Source organism: Anomalospiza imberbis, unplaced genomic scaffold (assembly GCF_031753505.1).
Source record: "Anomalospiza imberbis isolate Cuckoo-Finch-1a 21T00152 unplaced genomic scaffold, ASM3175350v1 scaffold_164, whole genome shotgun sequence".
Lineage (NCBI taxonomy): Eukaryota > Metazoa > Chordata > Aves > Passeriformes > Viduidae > Anomalospiza > Anomalospiza imberbis.
In genome coordinates, this window is record NW_027099798.1 from 20,184 (window position 1) to 37,028 (window position 16,845).

A 16,845-nucleotide genomic window follows, 5' to 3' on the forward strand; every position below is an offset into this window, starting at 1 on the left:
TGAGGGGAAGGTGTGAATGTCCCCAAGAACTCTGATCTCTCTAACCCAAGGTTGCAAGTCAGTGTGGACTCAAATCATCCCCACCCTCCCCCCCAAAAAAAATCATTGCTTTTTTTGTGGATTTCCCTGATGAATCTGCAAGACTTTGCTCTCATGGTGGGGAAAAAACAATTCATTCAAATCTTAGGTTACGTATATGGAAAAGGAAGAGAATTCAACAAAGTGGTTGTTCTGGGCTGCAGAACAATGGTTTGAGGGGCACCAAGTGGGTCTGAAGTGGAGAGGCAGCCAGTGGTCACTGCATCCCTCCCTGCCTTTCCTTCTCACTGCTTTGGCAAAACCACAGGGGGAAGCCCCACTCTTCTCTGTCCCACGGCACTGTGGAGCAGAGAAGAGGACGACAAGGACAAGCCAGTGACAAACCCAAGGGGAGCTCAGCTGGACCTTCCCCACCCTGCATCCCAGTAAAGTCACAATGCCTGGTACCTACCTCTCCCAAACTCCCCTGGGAGGCTGCTGGAGAGCCCAAATCCCCAGGATGCCTCCACTCACACCAACTCCACCTCTCACCGAGACCCTTCAATGCTGCTGAGCTTCTTGAAGTGCTTGGTAACATCTTTTCCAAAGGATTTGGATGGTCTCTGGAGGAGATGGAGAGCACAGGAGGAAAAGAGGCTCAGGCCAGCAGAGATGAAGCAGGGGACTAAACAGCAACATGACAAGGGTGGTCCAACACAGGAGATGAGGAGAGCATGCTGTTTTGTTGAGAAACAGCAGTTCAGGGCTGCCTGCCTGTGAGGCAGCAGCTCCATCTGCAAGAGGCTGCCCCAAGCACATGGATGTGCCAGCAAGCAATGTCCTTCCTTGGACCCCAGAAGCCCATAAGCCTCCCCAGTGGCACAGCTGCATCTCCCTGAAAGACTTCTCACGGAACAAAAAGTCCAAACCACTTCATCTCAGACTGCCTGACGGCATTGGAAGACAAAATGCTGAGAGACCAGGGGGCACGGGGCACAGCTGGCAGGTATGAGAAGAGCTCACGGCTGCTGGTGGCTTTCCAAGACAGGGCTCCTGGTTCACATGGAGCCCCAAACCAGGCTGCCCACAAAGGATGGTGTGGCTGCACTCCTGGCAGACCTCCACAGGAGCCGGGCACCCCTCAGGTCCTGCAGCCCTCGCACCTCCCCTTGAGCTGGATCTCACAGGTTCAGAGGGGCTGCCCAGCTGAGAAGGGAACTGATGGGCAGCCAGGACCCTGCCCGGAGCACAGGGGTGCTCCTGCACCCACCTTCACAGGGAGAGCTGCTGAGCACCTTGAAGCCAAGCCCGGTGAGGAGGAGGGTGCTCCAGGGTGGTTCTCAGCAGGGCAAGGCAAAGCGCCTGGCTGCTGGGGAAGGGATTCTTTAGCAGCATCCCTCAGGAAGTTGCTCTCCTGCCAAAAAGGCTGTTTCCATACTGGCACTTGGACAGCACAATGCAGTCCATCTGGTGGGTGCTGGGATCCATGCTGGAGTTCAGCAGGAGTCCGCTGTGCTGCGCTGGCCCTGCCCATGGCTCCTCTGAGGAGCTGCCCCAGCCTGTGGGAGCCACAGCTGTGAGAACCCCTTGTCCTCTCGGAGCACTGCCTGCTCCCCCTCCCAGGAAAAGCTGGGTTCTACGTGGGCTACCAGGGGCTGTTTGGGGAAGCCGCCATGCCCTGGCTGCTGCCTGCCTCCTAAGGGTGCAGGGAGAGCAGCCTCCACATCATAGAGCTTCCCATCCCCAGAGAACAGGGACTCATGCAAGCCCTGGGCAGGGCAAGGAAAAGACTGGGAGGTGGGGGTGGCCACCACAGCCAAGCCCCCGGGGAATTCTCAGGACTGCCACCTGGCAGAGTCTGGGACTCCACGTATGCTCCTGCAGCTCCCAGTCTTTTGGAACTATGGCCAGCGAAGCCCCCGACGGGCAACTGACTGGGTTTGCCTGGAGGAGGACATTGTGCCACAGAGTCACCAACGTGTTTGAGTGCAACGGGGGTGTTTTGGTCCGGAGCTCCAGGATGCAGAGAGGCGGGAGGAGTGTGGCAATGGCAAAGAAAGCACTTTGGGGACTTGTCTGCTGCTGACTTTTGCTGCCCAAGAGGGAACTTCAGGCCCCCATGGAAATTCAAGGCCTTACAGGGATTAGAAAATGTGGGTGTGAAGCAAACAGGCTGGTGGGAACTTGCTGTGCTCTCACCCCTATGGGACACAAGTGGCTCTGGGGGAACACCCTGCAGGCACAGGAGGAGCAGAAGGGTGTCCCAGCATTACCAAGAATCCCAAGGAGTTATCCAGCAGGCAGCGGAAGCGGCAGGTGAAGCTCCTCTCCACCAAGGATTGCTTCTCAGCATGGAGGTGCTGGGGGCTGGATGTGGCGCTGCGTCTGGCAAGCAGCGGCTGCTCAGGGGGAAAAGCTGGAAAAGCAAACGGAAGTTTTCCAAACTGTGCTGCACGCCCTGAGCTCACGGATCAGAGCTGCTCAAGTGAACCCCTGCAGGGATCAGCCTGGCACTCACTGTCAGCAGCATGCAGTGGGGTCCTCTGCAGCTGGCGGTGGAAGACGGCCCTGTCGTCCGCACGGATCAGCTCGTACACGCTCTGGTAGATGAGATCTGACTGGAACGACAAAACAGAATAGTGACTGCTCCTGGACAGCCTGGCAGAGGTGTCGGGAAGAGGACACGGCAGAAGGTTTCCCTTCCTGAGTGCTGTAAGTGCAAGACTGAGTGTAAAGAAAAGGCAAACTCCAGCTCCTTCCCCTGCCACAGGAGCTGCTGCCCTTAGGGAAGCTTTGCTCTCCATCTGCATCTCCTTCCCACACCAGGACTGCATCCATCTGTTTCCAGCCAGGAAAACATGGTGCTCACCTGGTGGAAGCCCAAGTAGTCCTGCACGGAAGGGGAGATGTAGAAGATGTAGCCGTCTCCAGTCACGGTGATGACAAATCCATTGAGTGCCTGAAAGCAAAAGTTCAGTCCAAACTTACTCTGTTTGAGGGCTGTTGAGGGCTTCTCTGCGGGTGTTTGCAGGGGGTTGGGGTTGGGGGACGTGATGGGGAAGGAGTTGTCTGGAAGGTGAGAGGTCTAGGCTGGAAACTGAGTCCGCTTGAAGGCAGCATCTGTGGTCTGGCACAGCTTTGCTTATGGAGGGCAGAAGAAATATCTGTGACTAGTTCTGTTCATGGTCCTGAGTCTCCTGCAGGGAACAAGATGGGAGAGCTGTACTTTATTGGCCACATAGGTATCTCTACTGGGGGAGGATGAGCCCTTTTTCCATCTACTCATTTGTTTGGGCTACTTTTGTAAGACTGAGTGGACTTTCATTCCTTGAGAGCTTTTACTCCTTAAGAGAATGACGATATTATCATCCCTTCATTGAAAACCATTTGCACACCAAAGAATGGTCTTCTTTTTGCCTCTGTATAGTGCTATGTTTCCAGAGTGACTTTCAGTGGAATGTGTTACGGCAAACGAGTTGCTGCTTTTAGATGGGAACAAACTTCCAAATCATTCACATTCCCCAGCAATGGCTATTAATTTGAGAAGTTTGCAAATTTTGGAACTACTCCAGTGGCCCAATGAGAAGTAAAGCCTTCCTGAATTGAGGATTCTTAAATGGCCTGATCCCGCAGAGCAGGGCAGGGTTTGCTGATGGTTTGAGCTGCTCCTAAAGATCCTGTTGGTCTGTCTTAGACACCTGGGGCCAGGGATTCCTTCCCAACTGGGCCACTTTGGGTGGGCTGGGGGCGGCCCCAGGGCAGGTGGCAGTGTGTGCAAGGGCCCTTTGTGACACGCTGCAGCATGGTCACCATGGCATGGAACGGGACAGGGTGTCCAAGGGCCCTCCCTTTGTGACACGTGGTGACATAGGAGCTGGCGGTGACAAGAGCACGCCACAGTGCTCGGAGCAGGCGACGGGACAGGACGGGACAGAGCGGTGTCGTGAGGAGCCCCCGCACAGCGCGCTCGTTCGTGTCTGACCCGGAGCTTTTCCGAGGCATTATTCCTACAGGTGACCTCGTGGCAGGACGTCGGGACTTGGCAGCCCGTGGCCTTCCCGAGGCTTTTCTTTTGCAGGTGCCCGTGAGGCCAGACTGAGGGAATTGGCGACCACAATCCTTAACGAGGAGTCTCCTGTCATTGTGGCAGGAGTCTTCCAGACCAGAGTACAGGACTTGCTGTCCTGCAGCCTTCCTGAGGTTTCTCTGTCTCAGGTGCCTTCAAGGCACAACTACACAACTTGTTGACTCAGAACATCACCCTGCCATCTTCCTTGAAGGTGCCCTCAAGGTCATACTCTGGCATGGCAAACAGATTTCTCAGTGTGTTCAAAGTGTTCAGGAAGAAAAAAAAGGAAGACCCTGGAGCTGCCCCAGCACAACAGCATGAAGAACTGGAGCAGTTCCAGCCACCGCAGGATGGTGAGTTGCAGAGCTGGGCCACAGGGCTGATGGCTGCAGCCAGCTTGGCCCCATCCCATCCCATCCCATCCCATCCCATCCCATCCCATCCCATCCCATCCCATCCCATCCCCTGGGGACATGCCCATGGACAGGATGGAAGAGGGGCCGGGCAGACACCCTGCAGTGGCCATGCTCCATCCCCTGGGGCATCCTGGGACTGTCCCTGCTTGGGGAGCGCAGGGCTGGGCTGTGTTCTCCGGCCTCTCCCGCAGCCCCTCAGCTCTGGCTGCGCTCGCTCTTTGCCAGGTGCAGCCCTGGACCAGACACAAGAGCAGGAACCCACCCGTGGCCGCTTCCGCAAAAGCCTGAAGGTACCAGCAGCCATCCCCACCTGGGCTGGGCCTGCTGTCACTGCTCAGCCGAGCACCACGCTTGGAGCACTCCATGGAACACTCCGGGCTTCCCTGTCCTTTGTTCTCCTGCAGATGTTCCGGAAGCTCCTGCGCATTCGGCGGAGAAAGACCGGCAGCACAGCAGCTGAGGGCCCAGCCAAGCCTGACTCGGGGCTGACCGAGCTCCAGGCTGAGCCTGATGTCAGCCCAGATTCGGCTGAGCGCTCAGAAGACTCTGCCGCCTCAGCGACTGAAACCTGGGCAAAGGCTCTTAGCTCGTCAATGACTGAGGATGTGGCCATCACAAACAGTGACAATGAAGAGACTCAGGGCATCACAAATACTGACACCACATCTGCTCCCATTATGATTCAGGAGATCATATTCAACTACTTCAAGGAACCTAGTGTTTCTTCTCACAAGCAGCAGGTAAACAGCCTGGCTCCACACCTGGAGGCCAGCCGGGATCGCGTGTCCCCTCAAGCAAGGGTCTCTGGGCCCCCTCAGGCTTTGAGGCCAGCACAGTCTGGTGGGAAGGGAAGCACTTCTTGGGGGAAGCTGGAGAAGTTGCTCCCTTGGACAGTGCTCCAAGTCTTCCCCATGCCTCCTCCAGGTGCCAGCCAAGGTGAAGAACATCCACCAGAGTCTCGTCTCCCACATCTCTGTGGATGCCAGGCTGCAAATTGACCTTGTGAGGCTGGCTGAAGAACACCCTGCTGACGTGGTGCTGACCCTCCTGCGCTGTGCCCCAACGTGTGACAGGTACGGGGCTCATGAGCCTGGAGAGCTCAGGGCTCAGCAGCCTTTAGGGCCCGTGGCCCTGCACAGCCTGTCCCATGGGGTCTGCCAGACAGGCAGAGAGGCCCAGGACCCTCGGGCCCCTCTGTTTCCTGAGCCTGCTGCCACTGCTCCTTCCCTGCCCTTCAGGGCTCCAGGGCTCTGTCACCTGGGCCCCCACAGCTGCACAGGGCATGGTGCTGTGACTGACATGGCCCTGACATAGAGCTCTGATCCCACAGAGCTGCTGCAGTGCTGTGGAGAGCCATAGGCTCATCGGGACCAGCAGTGGAGAAAGTGCTGCCAACACTGCTCTGTGTGATGGAGGACTGGCCTCTGACCAGAATGTGCACCTCTGATGGGGACAACAAGGACATTTTTGCCCTGGCTGTGAGTTTCTGGAACTGGCCTTTGCTCACCCCCAGGTCGCCTCTCCAGCAGCTCTCCATCCTCTCCACGCCTCAGGCGCTGGGCTGAAACCTGGGCTAGGGGCAGGCTCAGGGGGCACCAGGCCTTCTGCTCCCCTGCGTCTGCCCTTGGGCCCTGCCCCATGGACACCTCGGCACTGAGCCCTGCCTTGGGCTGCTTCTCTTGCAGGCAACTCTGGTGATCTGGGTGATTGTCCAGGTGCCTGAGTGCCACGAAGCATTGATCCTTTATTCCTCCCGCCTGTTTGTGGCACTGCTCTTCCATGTTGTCTTCACCACACAGCAGATGCCACCAGAGGAAGTTGATAACTTCTGGAGAGCATGCCGGGAGGAACACCACCTTCCCAGCAAGCCCAACAGGTCCCAGTCCTCCTGTCCTTCCCGTGCCCTTGTGGCCAGCGCCAGTGCTCCCAGTGTGACCTGGGCTTTTCTCTGCACACAGGTTTGCCGTGCAGGTCATGAAGGCTCTGCTCGGCCGACTGCGGTGTGACAATGTGGTGGAGGCTATGGAGCACATGGGTGGCTGGGACACGCTGCTGTGTGCTGACTCCCAGCACTACGCCGTGGGTCTGTTGGCCAGGTGAGACCCCCTTCTCCCCACTGCCCCCAGCATTTGTGCCCTGTGCCCCACACAGTCCCTGTGGTCCTGGGCCAGAGGGGCTCGTCACCAAAGGACGGCCAAGAAGAATGGAAAAGGCCGAGAGAGGAGGGTGCCCAGCAGGGGCTGCTTCTCAAAGCGCCCACATCCCCTCCAGGGATGCTGGGGAAAGACCAGACCTCTGTGAGTCAGTCCTGGGAGAGGTTTGGTCTCCCCGCCTCAGGGCTTTGGTGCCTTTTTCCCCACTGCCAGGGAGATGCTCTGCGTTTTTATGCCTTTGTGCTCTCGCATCACAATCCACATGCTTCGGCATCTCAGCAGGGAGGATCCGTGCTGGGATCTTCCCTTCCTGGCATTCCTTGTGGAGGTGAGCCTGTTGGTCAGTGCTTCCTCGCTGAGCTGCCTCCCAGCTCTCTGCCCTCTCGTAGCCACAGCTGCCAGGATGGTGCCCACGCCCTGTGCTGCTGCCTGGGCCCAGCCCTGTGCGGTTCTGGGCTCCTGCCGGCCGGGTCCCCTGTCACTGCCCTGTGCCTTTCAGGTCCTCCAGCGCCTAGACTTGAGTAAATGTGGTGGCAGCGTCCTGAGGATCACATCAAGGTACCTTCAGGGCGAATGCAGTCAGAGGCGTCGCCTGGCGCTCAGAGGCCTCGTGGTGCCCAGCAAGGATCCCTCGATGGTGAGAAGGGGGCAGCGGCTGAAGCTGCGCTGGGCAAAGCAGCCCCTTGGGCTGGCAGGGCTTCAGGAGCTGAGGCAGCTGCTGCCAGCTCTCCTGCCTCACCTGCCCCGCTGCTTTGGGACAGGCCTTTGGCCTGCGGGCCCTGCAGCAGCAGGGTGGGGCTGCAGAGCCAGGGCGGTGTTGGCCGTGCAGCCGTCCATGGCTTTCCAGCACAGCCTTGTGTTCCACACAGGCCATAAGGATGTGCAGTGTATCTCAAAGCCTTCTGGGGCTGCTGGGAGATGCAGATGGAGAGGTGGTCATCATGAGCCTCCATGTGTTCACGAACATGCTCCAGCACAAACACATCCTGGTATCCAGCACCACTGCCCCAAAGCTGGCTGAGGCGCTCCTGCTGCTCTTTGACCACGTAAGGCTCTGCATCCTGAGCCACAGGCATCGGATGCTTCCCAGAAACTTTGTGCCCTGTGGATTTTCAGGCCATTGCCCAGGTGGGCCTGGAGTAGCTGGTGTAGGTCTTTTCTTTTCCTCTAGGACAACCGCCACGTGCAGTTGCTCTCCATTCAACTCTTCTGTACAGTGATGGAATCAGTAGTGGATGAGGGAAAAAAGCCCCTGAAGACAATTGTGAACAGGAACCTGTACGCACTTTTAATCTACTGTCATGATGAGAACTGGCACGTGGCAAAGGTGAGCATTCCTATGATGCTGGGAGGGGGCTCGGCTGCCTCCTGCCCTGGCGCCTGGTGGGCTTCAGCCTCCTCCAGGCCTTGGCACAGGGACACAGGTCCCTGGGCTTTGTGGCCATCTCTGGGTCTCTGCTGCTCTCCAGGCCTCTCAGGAAACACTGCTTTGTGCGGCCAAGTTCCTGAAGAGGAGGAATCTCGAGCAGCTGGTGGAGAACGGGAATCTGTGGAAGTTCGCTGAGGTCCTGGTAAGGACGGCCTGGAAGCCCCAGGCTCAGCCTGGAGAAGGCCCCTGAGCGCGGTGCTGGGTGTGTGGGCTGGCAGCTGTGCCCCTGCCCGGTGCTGCACCCAGAGGCCACGCGGGCTCTTCTCCAGGCTCCCGTGGGCCCCAGCCGGGTGCCGATGGAGCCCCGGCCCAGCGGGGCTGCGGGGCGGCCCCGCGGCTCCCCGGGCAGCAGCCGGCCCTCTGCCCCCTCCAGAGCCCGGTGCCAGCGGCTGCTGGCCGGGCCTCAGGGCTGTGCGGGCAGGGGAGGCCGGGACAGGGCGCAGGGAGCGCCTGGCCCAGGGGCCGAGCCCGCGCCAACCCTTCCCTCCTGCCGCTCTCTCCAGCTGGAAGAGGACAGGAGCCAAGTGGCCGAGCTCCTGCGCCGGGCCCTGCCCTACCTGCAGAGCCCACAGGAGCCCCTGCGAGAGGCGGCCGTCAGGTTCATGGGTGAGCCACGAGCCCGGGCTCCCTCCCCACCCCGCCTCAGCTCGGCCCCAGCCGCGGCTGCTGCCCCGGCAGCGCCGTCCGGGCCCGGCGCCGTGGAGCCCCGCCCGGCCTCGGCGCTGCTGCCGCCCTCCGGCAGCCGTGCCCTGGGGCGGCAGCGTGCGGCAAGGGCCCGGGCTGAGCCCTGCCGGGCCACCAGGGCGTGTGGCCACAGGGCTGGCAGCGCCGCTGGCAGGGAGCTGTGCCGCTGGGGCCAAGATGAACTCTTTGTTCTCAGAGATGGCCGGCTTTCCCATGATGAGGGGGCAGCAGGAAGAGCTCCCCGCCCTCAGTCAAGGTGAGTGAGGGCAGCGGGCTGTCAGCGGGGGCTGGCGGGGGGAGAGCTGCATTGCTTGGGCAGGGAGTGGGAATTTCTGCTCCAGCTCTAGCGGGTTTCACTCCCTGTGTGGAGGAGAGGTGGCGTGGGCAGAGCACACAGGGATTTCAGGGACATGGGTGGAATTTGTGGCCAGCAGCTTGCTGCTGACCTGTTGCCAACACCTCTCTCTTGGCCTTGGCAATTGTTGGGGGAGGTGGCCGTGGCAGAACGGTCTCCTCAGGTCACTGCAGATTCAGGCTCTGACCATGGCTCTCTTGCTCTCTGTTCCAGGCCTTCAGTCCCTAAAGAATAATACCACACCATCTTGCTCTGACACTGAAATTCAAGCCCATTTAGGCCTAGAAGATGAAGAAATTGGGTTGCTTTCTGGATCCGGTGAACCAGCGCCCCAAGAGCAGCACCAGGAGACACTGAAGAGGACACCACCTCCCATTGCCACTGGGGCTCCAGGCACAGCTGATGATTGATACAGCTGAGCCTCTGGGAAGCTCACATGGCTTCAGCCCTCTCCCTGCCTGTAGATAGCTCCCTCCCTCCAGTCCTCACACACTGTCCATCCACTTTTTCCCCTCCATCCTCCCTCCATTTTGACAGCTCCATCTCACCAGCCCTCAGATCATGCCCATTCCTGTGTTTTCCTTCCGCTTTTCCTTTTGACAGCTCCATAATGCAAGCCCTCAGCCCTGCCCATTCCCTTTTTTCCCCTCCCAGCTCGTCCCTTAGTTTCATTTTCCATTAATAAAGAGTTTGGCTTCTTCACTTTGCCTCCATCTCTGTGGAGCTGAAGCGACGCAAATCCCGAGCCCTGGGGCACACAGGCCCCTGCTGCCATCCTCTTCCATGCCATGGTTTGTGCACACACACAGAGGAACGAGGGCAGATCAGGCTGGAAAGGTGCCTGTGCTGAAATTCCACAAGGCTGTGGAGCTGCAGATCTTGCTGAGCACCCTGGAGCCCCTGGAATTTGGAAGAGCCAACCTGAGTATGCTCTGAACCCAGCTGTGAGGGATTCCATGGCAAGCATCCACAGAGGGCAAAGGAGCTTGGAATGCTGGAGGTTTTCAAGAATAGCTTCCTGAAAGCACAGCAGTGCTCCATCCCTGCACAGGATGAGGAAGAGGGCAGAACCAGCGACCATCCGGGCTTAACAGGGAGCTTTGGGTGTGCCTAAGGGCAAACGAAGCAGCAGCATGGAGCCCGAGACTCGGACGCGCGACTGTGCCAGTGCCTGGAGCGCTGTCAGGCAGTGCCGGGATCCTGGGTGTGGTTCTGGTCCCCACAAGTGAGGAATGGCAGCCCCAGGCTCAGAGCCAGTCAGAAAGCCAACCAAGTGAGCCCACAGGGAGGGCGCCCTTCCAGTTTCTCTGGGCCATGGCCGCAAAACAGCCCCTGCTGCTTCTTCCTCCGCCTGTGTTTGGGGTGTGCTGGTGGCAGAGGCAGCCAGGTTGGGCTCTGCCTTCCAAAGCCTGTTGGGAGCAGGCATGAAAAGCGCTGCGTGCACAGCGGAGAGTCCTGGAAGGTGCTGGCAAGAGCGTCCCGTGGGAACAGGGCTCTGGTCTGTGGCCGGGAACAGCCTGGTTTTGGTGCCGTGAGCGCAGGCAGGAGTTGAGGCAGCTGAAGAGGTGTAGGAATATAAAAAGGTAAAAGACACTTTCCAAAGCTGAGAAAGGCTGGGAAATTTCTACACCTTCTGAGAAAGCTAGGAAGTTAAGAACCAAGTGAATACATTGATATTTATCATAAGGAACAAGAAAGAACAAGAACGTATTGATAGCTCAAGATGTGGAAAGTCCTAGATATATGCTTTGCAAAGATAGAACAAGTTTCCATCTTAAAGAACGAATTATTGTGTATTGTTTGAGGTTCATAGAAGTCCTTTTTGTTTATGTTAAACCCACGTGGGTCTTTTTCTAATTGCTTAGAGTATAATGACTTTACACCTTTTCTTTTATGCTGTTGGTTCAAAGAATGGGTATAAAAAGGCTTTGCATGGGCTGCCATCTTGTCTGTGATCTGTGTTTGCATGGGTGTTGTCATTTTCCTGTGCCTCTTGCTTTTTGCTTGTATGATGCAGACAGATAATAAATCACAAGTCTGCAACCAGTCAGGGTCCCGTCCCGTTTGTGAGACACGCACCGATCCGGCAGAAAGAGGCAGCGAGCAGCCCGTGTTTGTAGAAGGCCTGGGGCTGCACGTCTGAGCCTCCACCTGGAAACACACTTGGGGGAATACAAGCTAGAGCTGGAGTGCCTGTCCTGAAAGGACCTGAAGTCTTTCAGCCTTGCCAGCGTTTCTTGAGGGTGTGTTGGTGTTCCCCAGAAAAGCTGCACGTTTGGGGAAACGCCTTTGGAGGAAAGGGGCTTGCTTCTCAAGGAAAGTGCTTCCCAGGGAGCTCCCAGTGAGGTAGGTGCGAGTATCCCCCTTTGGCTCTCTGTGCTCCTTTCAGTCCTTGAAGGCCCATTGCACTTGGCAGAGGGGCAGGAAGAAGGCTGTGAAGAGCAGGTTTGGCATCCACCTGGACCTGCCGAGACCAAGCCAAGCACCTGCAGCAGGATGTGTTACCCCCCTTTGGACAGAGGTGCGAGCAGAACCGTCTCTGTCCCGCTGTGAGCCCCAAAGCTCTCTGTGGGAGCTGTGAATGAAAAGGCCTTTACACACACCCTTTTCACATCTTCCCTGTCTGCTGTTGTCCCAGATCGAAAAAAGCAAGATGTATTCTATTTGCCATCTGTATGGCAGTTGTCTTGTGTGAAGTGGGCAGTTGTTCCTTATCTCTTCCACAATCAATCCTCCCTCTGGAAAGACATCTGCTGATAGTGGGCCACTGCAAGACTGAAAAGAACTGTAACATGCCATTGTGAGATGCTCCGCCCAGAGGGAGGAGCCAAGCATCCCTACCTGCATGTATGGTCTTGAACTTCTGGCCCAGGAGCACAGCTATTTCTGCGCTGGATTTTCCCAGAGGAACAGCTGCCTCTTCCACTGCCTCTTCAGAGGAAGACTGCACCCTTTTCCACAAGATCACTTCTCCAACAGAACCACACCTGACACTCCGGGAGGACTGCAGCCACAATTCCAATTGGACTGCTACCAACACCCTGTCCACCAGGGTGTCAGGTTGTATTCTGACTCTGTCTGTGTTGTTTTAGTTCACTGCATTGTGTATTTTATCTGTTATTTTCTTCCCTAAGAAAGAACTGGTATTCCTGCTCCCATATTTTTGCCTGGGAGCTCCCCTTAATTTCAAACTTGGAACAATTCAGAGGGAAGAGGTCTACATTTTTCCATTTCAGGGGAGGTTGCTGCCTTCCTTAGCAGACACCTGTCTTTCCAAACCAAGACAGGTGGGTTTCAACTCTTGGCAATATGCATTTGCCTCCTGCTTGGAGGGAGCTGCTGTGGCCCAGAGCCAGCACAGAGCTGGGCTGGGTGGGCCAGGCAGCGTGGAGAGTCTTGGCTGATCTTGGTGCGTGCCTGGCCTCAGAAAGGCTTGGAAGGTTTGCCTCCCAAAGTGTCCTGCTCATTGGCTCTCCCTGTGCATCTTGGAGAGCACAAGGTGGGCATTTCTGGCAGCTGGGCATCAGCAGGCCTTACAATGGGGGCGTGTTGTGGAGCGAGCCCAGCTGAGGTACCCTGAGAGGAGCCCAGTGCTCCTTGCTCCTCTCTGCTGACACGGGAGCGTCTGTCTGCTTTCGGGATGGCCCTGGCTGCGTGAGGGGTGCTACGTGGACACGAGACAGCCGGTCCTGTCCCGCTGGGTCCCAGCAGTGCCTCGCAGCAGTCCTGCATCCACGTCAGGATGCTGGCCAAGAGAGGTCCTGGCAGCTGAGGCAGCTGATTTTAAGCTTGTGCAGATACACACAGGGGATGGCCAACAGTGTTCCCTCAGGGTACAGCAGTCCTGAGGGGCCTCCCCAGAGCTGCCTGATGCCGCCCACTCCCTGTGGCACCAGTTGCTTTCCTGTGGAATGTTCTACCTGCCCCAAGAGCACAGAGGGAGCTGGAAAAAGAGCTTGCCAGGCTGCTCTCAATCCTTTACCAGCAGCCCTGGCTGAGTGGAGAAGTCCGAGCTGAGCGCAGATGTGCCAATGGAAAAGCCGTGCACAGGAAGGCTCGGTGGGAAGGATGAGCCAGGATCCATAGGCCTGGCAGCCTGAGCTTGCTGCCAGGGAATTCCTCGGAGAAGATCCTTCAGAGTGCCATTCCACGGCACATGCAGGGAACCAGGGGGTCTGCTGGATGGTGGGAAAGCTTTGAGGAGGGACGGGGACAGCTGGGGGTCCTGGCGGGCTGTTGAGGGCTTCTCTGCGGGTGTTTGCGGGGGGTTGGTGTTGGGGAGCGTGTTGGGGAAGGAGTTGTCTGGAAGGTGAGAGTTCTAGGCTGGAATTTGAATCAGCTTGAAGGCAGCATTTGTGGTTTAGCGCTGCTTTGCTTATGGAGGGCAGAAGGAATATCTGTGACTATTTCCGTTCATGGTCCTGATTCTCCTGCAGGGAACAAGATGGGAGAGCTGTACTTTATTGGCCACTTAGATATCTCTACTGGGGTGGATGAGCCCTTTTTCCATCTACTCATTTGTTTGGGCTACTTTTGTAACACTTAATGGACTTTCAATCCTTGAGAGCTTTTATTCCTTAAGAGAATGACGATATTATCATCCCTTCATTGAAAACCATTTGCACACCAAAGAATGGTCTTCTTTTTGCCTCTGTATAGTGCTATGTTTCCAGAGTGACTTTCAATGGAATGTGTTAAGGCAAACGAGTTGCTGCTTTTAGATGGGAACAAACTTCCAAATCATTCACATTCCCCAGCAATCTCTATTAATTTCAGAAGTTTGCAAATTTTGGAACTACTCCAGGGGCCCAATGAGAAGTAAAGCCTTCCTGAATTGAGGATTCTTAAATGGCCTGATCCCGCAGAGCAGGGCAGGGTGTGCTGATGGTTTGAGCTGCTCCTAAAGATCCTGTTGGGCTGTCTTAGACACCTGGGGCCAGGGATTCCTTCCAACCTTGGCCACTTAGGGTGGGCTGGGGGCGGCCCCACAGCAGGTGGCAACAGTGTGTGCAAGGGCCCTTTGTGACACGCTGCAGCACAGTCACCATGGCATGGAACGGGACAAGGTGTCCAAGGGCCCTGCCTTTGTGACACGTGGGGACATAGGAGCTGGCGGTGACAAGAGCACGCCACAGTGCTCGGAGCAGGCGACGGGACAGGACGGGACAGAGCGGTGTCGTGAGGAGCCCCCGCACAGCGCGCTCGTTTGTGTCTGACCCGGAGCTTTCCCGAGGCGTTATTCCTACAGGTGACCTCGTGGCAGGACGTCGGGACTTGGCAGCCCGTGGCCTTCCCGAGGCTTTTCTTTTGCAGGTGCCCGCGTAGCCAGACTGAGGGAATTGGCGACCACAATCCTTAACGAGGAGTCTCCTGTCATTGTGGCAGGAGCCCTCCAGACCAGAGTGCAGGACTTGCTGTCCTGCAGCCTTGCTGAGGTTTCTCTGTCTCAGGTGCCTTCAAGGCACAACTACACAACTTGTTGACTCAGAACATCACCCTGCCATCTTCCTTGAAGGTGCCCTCAAGGTCATACTCTGGCATGGCAAACAGATTTCTCAGTGTGTTCAAAGTGTTCAGGAAGAAAAAAAAGGAAGACCCTGGAGCTGCCCCAGCACAACAGCATGAAGAACTGGAGCAGTTCCAGCCACCGCAGGATGGTGAGTTGCAGAGCTGGGCCACAGGGCTGATGGCTGCAGCCAGCTTGGCCCCATCCCATCCCATCCCATCCCATCCCATCCCATCCCATCCCATCCCATCCCATCCCATCCCATCCCATCCCCTGGGGACATGCCCATGGACAGGATGGAAGAGGGGCCAGGCAGACACCCTGCAGTGGCCGTGCTCCATCCCCTGGGGCATCCCTGGCTGCCCCTGCTTGGGGAGCGCGGGGCTGGGCTGTGTTCTCCGGCCTCTCCCGCAGCCCCTCAGCTCTGGCTGCGCTCGCTCTTTGCCAGGTGCAGCCCTGGACCGGACACAAGAGCAGGAACCCAGCCGTGGCCGCTTCCGCAGAAGCCTGAAGGTACCAGCAGCCATCCCCACCTGGGCTGGGCCTGCTGTCACTGCTCAGCCGAGCACCACGCTTGGAGCACTCCATGGAACACTCCGGGCTTCCCTGTCCTTTGTTCTCCTGCAGATGTTCCGGAAGTTCCTGCGCATTCGGCGGAGAAAGACCGGCAGCACAGCAGCTGAGGGCCCAGCCAAGCCTGACTCGGGGCTGACCGAGCTCCAGGCTGAGCCTGATGTCAGCCCGGATTCGGCTGAGCGCTCAGAAGACTCTGACGCCTCAGCGACTGAAACCTGGGCAAAGGCTCTTAGCTCGTCAATGACTGAGGTTGTGGCCATCACAAACAGGGACAATGAAGAGACTCAGGGCCTTACAAATACTGACACCACACCTGCTCCCATTCTGATTCAGGAACTCATATTCAACTATTTCAAGGAACCTAGTGTTTCTGCTCACAAGCAGCAGGTAAACAGCCTGGCTCCACACCTGGAGGCCAGCCGGGATCGCGTGTCCCCTCAAGCCAGGGTCTCTGGGCCCCCTCAGGCTTTGAGGCCAGCACAGTGTGGTGGGAAGGGAAGCACTTCTTGGGGGAAGCTGGGGAAGTTGCTCCCTTGAACAGTGCTCCAAGTCTTCCCTATGCCTCCTCCAGGTGCCAGCCAAGGTGAAGAACATCCACCAGAGTCTCGTCACCTACGTCTCTGTGGATGCCAGGCTGCAAATTGACCTTGTGAGGCTGGCTGAAGAACACCCTGCTGACGTGGTGCTGACCCTCCTGCGCTGTGCCCCAACGTGTGACAGGTACAGGGCCCACGAGCCTGGAGAGCTCAGGGCTCAGCAGCCTTTAGGGCCCGTGGCCCTGCACAGCCTGTCCCATGGGGTCTGCCAGACAGGCAGAGAGGCCCAGGACCCTCGGGCCCCTCTGTTTCCTGAGCCTGCTGCCAGTGCTCCTTCCCTGCCCTTCAGGGCTCCAGGGCTCTGTCACCTGGGCCCCCACAGCTGCACAGGGCATGGTGCTGTGACTGACATGGCCCTGACACAGAGCTCTGATCCCACAGAGCTGCTGCAGTGCTGTGGAGAGCCATAGGCTCATCGGGACCAGCAGTGGAGAAAGTGCTGTCAACACTGCTCTGTGTGATGGAGGACTGGCCTCTGACCAGAATGTGCACCTCTGATGGGGACAACAAGGACATTTTTTCCCTGGCTGTGAGTTTCTGGAACTGGCCTTTGCTCACCCCCAGGTCGCCTCTCCAGCAGCTCTCCATCCTCTCCACGCCGCAGGCGCTGGGCTGAAACCTGGGCTCGGGGCAGGCTCAGGGGGCACCAGGCCTTCTGCTCCCCTGCGTCTGCCCTTGGGCCCTGCCCCATGGACACCTCGGCACTGAGCCCTGCCTTGGGCTGCTTCTCTTGCAGGCAACTCTGGTGATCTGGGTGATTGTCCAGGTGCCTGAGTGCCACGAGGCATTGATCCTTTATTCCTCCCGCCTGTTTGTGGCACTGCTCTTCCATGTTGTCATCACCACACAGCAGATGCCACCAGAGGAAGTTGATAACTTCTGGAGAGCATGCCAGGAGGAACACCGCCTTCCCAGCAAGCCCAACAGGTCCCCGTCCTCCTGTCCTTCCCGTGCCCTTGTGGCCAGCGCCAGTGCTCCCAGTGTGACCTGGGCTTTTCTCTGCACACAGGTTTGCCGTGCAGGTCATGAAGGCTCTGCTCGGC

General features: G+C 57.6%; 2 long non-coding RNA genes and 1 pseudogene across 2 annotated transcripts; 2 read left to right on the plus strand and 1 right to left on the minus strand.

Moving 5' to 3' along the window:
* Positions 1–211: 211 nt before the first annotated feature.
* LOC137466219 (uncharacterized) lies at positions 212–4,324 on the minus strand (annotated as a pseudogene).
* Positions 4,325–5,430: 1,106 nt separating this feature from the next.
* Positions 5,431–16,726, plus strand: LOC137466215 (uncharacterized). The gene is made up of 3 exons (XR_010995049.1): positions 5,431–5,576; positions 5,834–5,981; positions 16,539–16,726. It is a non-coding gene; the product is annotated as an uncharacterized lncRNA (long non-coding RNA).
* Positions 15,781–16,333, plus strand: LOC137466216 (uncharacterized). Its single transcript, XR_010995050.1, has 2 exons — positions 15,781–15,926; positions 16,184–16,333. It is a non-coding gene; the product is annotated as an uncharacterized lncRNA (long non-coding RNA).
* Positions 16,727–16,845: the final 119 nt, after the last annotated feature.